The 3,192-nt window shown below is 29.2% G+C and overlaps 1 long non-coding RNA gene across 3 annotated transcripts; it reads right to left on the bottom strand.

Moving 5' to 3' along the window:
* Window positions 1–284: 284 nt before the first annotated feature.
* Window positions 285–2,656, bottom strand: LOC137828533 (uncharacterized). Of its 3 annotated transcripts, none has more exons than XR_011083903.2 (3): window positions 2,462–2,656; window positions 2,096–2,246; window positions 285–504 (listed from the first exon to the last, which is right to left on the bottom strand). It is a non-coding gene; the product is annotated as an uncharacterized LOC137828533 (long non-coding RNA). The 3 variants fall into 3 exon arrangements; XR_016523436.1 differs by having other exon boundaries at window positions 2,096–2,238; XR_011083904.2 differs by having other exon boundaries at window positions 2,096–2,165.
* Window positions 2,657–3,192: the final 536 nt, after the last annotated feature.

The raw sequence follows: 3,192 nt of genomic DNA, 5'->3' as shown, positions 1-3,192 counted from the left end.
TTAAAACCTCCATAAAATATCATAGGTTTCAAAACCTCCGTAAAATGTTTGAGAACCTCCATAAACAATACCATAGGTCTCAAAACTATGAAAATTTGTTTTTTTATTCATTTATCATTTAGACATTCATGTGATTTTTTAACCACAAATATTTACATCTATTGTATTTATTTTCTATGTTTGTTAAAACATTTTTTCAATAATAAAAACAAATAAATGGATATAACATTCATCAATTGACAAGATATATCAAAATATTGATAAAAATATATCAAGTAAACAAATTAAAATTCAAATCCAGACACAAAATATGAGTTAAAAAATTACGAGAAAGCAATATAAGACGAATAGTACTATGAAGTATTACAAATGAAAACATAACATATTGCTCACAAAGTACAAAATAGGTCAAAATTCATTTCCATATTATACTAAATTCTTCAACAATCACATATGCTCTTCTTGATGTCCAGAATTTGTTGGCACACTTCCTTGATAAGAAACCTATAATATAAACATATAACACAATTAGAAATGTAAATCTGAAAAATAAAACAAGTTATTTAAATTTTTTAAACATTACCGATGAAGGATTGAACATAGTCAACTCAGGAGGCAATTGACCTTGATAATTTTGAAAGAAAAATTTTATCATTGCCTCAAATCTTTTTTTTCACGTTCTTCGTATCTTTTATTTTATTCATTCTATTGTGACTTTAAACATAGAAATAGTAATCAAAACAATAATATTCCGCTAGAGTATCTTTAAACTAAGGTCACCCCTCTTCTCTAATTACTCTTTCTCTCCAAATAGTAGCAAAAAATTCTTTATTTATTTTATGTATTAAGATCAAATTTACGAATTGGATTTGAGCCTATAATTGCAGTTGTATTTCAAAAATTGATGGGAATTGGTACTCGTTGATTCTAAATCTACGAGGCATGCTTTTCCCACTATTTGTTCTTTAAAGGAAATAATGATGTGTATTCTTTACTTATTTATTATATTGCTAAAAACCTTGTTCAACTCTCACTTTACTAAAATATTTAATTTGATCTGGGTGTTGGAAAATGACTCTTAATTGGTGACTATTAATATTAGGATCTGTTCAATCAAAATTATTATTCCAAATTTAGTAAGATTGCAATAAAACGTGAAATTCATTTTATATACTGAAATGGTTAAAGTAGCATTTTCTAATAAATAAAATTTTATAATAGTTAAATCACTATAATCAAAGAAAAGTTTTGTCAATAGAACTTCAAAAAACCACAGTACAAGTATAACAAAGGGTTTATATAAATTAACAGAAACTACTGATGTGAGTGTTAAATTACTTTCACATTAATTATTTTGAAAACAAGCTAATTCTGATTTAGTGATATGAATCAACTAATGTTATTGGTTTTGAATTCGGCTGGTGAGTATATGACTTTGTTAAAATCTTGAAAAGAGAGATTTAGTCTTCACAGAACTCTATCAGACCCTTTAAATCGTAATTAAAATGCATGCTAAATAGGTTTATCTACTAAACTTTTGCTACATCTATAAGTTTGGTTTTTCTACAATTATGCAGGGGCTATTACAAGTGCAACACATTCAAAGGTTGTTCAGCAAAAAAGCAAATAGAGAGATGTAGAACAGATGCTTCAATGTTCATCATCACATATACCTCTGTACATTACCATCCATGCCCCACCACCATCACCACAACTAAAATAACTCGAATCTGAAACCAACCAAGACCACTAAGCTACCTCGGAGGAAGATTATGAACATATAGAAGAAGAGCAAAGGGATGGGAGAGTGAAGGGATTTCATAATTGGACAGTTTTCTAACCTTGTGCGGCTCATTCACTGACTCACACTTCCACTATTCTATATAATAATTTCATGGTGTCAAAAATGAAAATAATCAAGTTGGAGAATCCATTAGTTGACAATTAGAATGAAATCGGAACAAAACCTAAGCTAAAATTGGAACAAAACCTAAACTATTCATATTCATACCAATTATCAGAATACAAAATCAAGCCACAAATAAACATGAAGGAAGAAAAAGAGAAAATAAAATTGTTGCGGCGTAGTGAGTACCTTAATCCCGCCAGTAGCTTATTGTGAATGGAAACCACGACGACCACAAAGAAACCTTCATCCGTATAACCTGAAGATAATCTTTAATCTCGTCAGTAGCATGTTGCAAATGGCAATCACCAAGAAACCTTCATTCATATAACCTGAAACCCTAAAATGAAATCCATATAACATGAAAAATTAAACTCGCGAAGCATAACAACAATGTGAAGAATTAAACTCACAAAACAGAACAACAATGTGAAGAATTAAACTCGCAAAACAGAACAACAATGTGAAAAATTAAACTCATGAAACTCTCAACAATCTCAAAACCACTAATTCAGTTCAAACGAGTTTGAAATTGAGATGATATCCAGCACAGACCTGCAACATCTCGTTCTCCAACTCCGCTTGCTGCACCTCTAGAGCGTTAAATTTGTTCACTATCTCCGACACTGTGTTCATTCTCGTGTTCCTGGGAGCGGGAGGAGCGGGAGGCGGAGGATGGCGTGGAGGTGGTAGGAGCGAAGGGAGGGGCAGGGAAGAGGGAAATCAGAAACCATTGTTCAGGGGAAAGTGAAGAGGATACTGATAAAATATTAAGAAAATGAAAATAAAATAAATTTTAAAGTAAATTTAAATTATTTCCCTGGGTTTGAAAATAAACCTTAGAAAGTTAATGGAGGTTTAAAAATAAACCTTTGCAAGTTAATGGATTTTTTTAATCTCTAATAAAATTAAAAATTATTGCTGAATTATAATAATCCTATCAAAATCAAATTTTCTTAATAATGATTGGTGTGAAAATTTTGTATATAATATTTATTTCAATATATATACAGTTATTAAATAAAAAAAATAGGATATAATATTTTTATAAACGTATTAAAAATATAATTTATAATATTTAATTTATGATAATTTTTACTATTGTTTTGATGAGATTTTATAATAAATCTTTGAAACTTAACGGAGGTTAAAAAAACCTCAGCTATTTTGCAGAGATTTTAAAATAAACCTTTGGAAATTAATTAAGGTTAAAAAAAACCTTCGTTATTTTGTGGAGGTTTTAAAATAAACCTTTGAAAATTAACGAAGGTTAAAAAAACCTCCGT

This window comes from Phaseolus vulgaris, chromosome 7, assembly GCF_051622355.1.
Source record: "Phaseolus vulgaris cultivar YP4 chromosome 7, ASM5162235v1, whole genome shotgun sequence".
NCBI classification, from domain to species: domain Eukaryota; kingdom Viridiplantae; phylum Streptophyta; class Magnoliopsida; order Fabales; family Fabaceae; genus Phaseolus; species Phaseolus vulgaris.
Note: the sequence above shows the minus strand (reverse complement) of the source record. Positions and strands in the feature narration are given on the sequence as shown.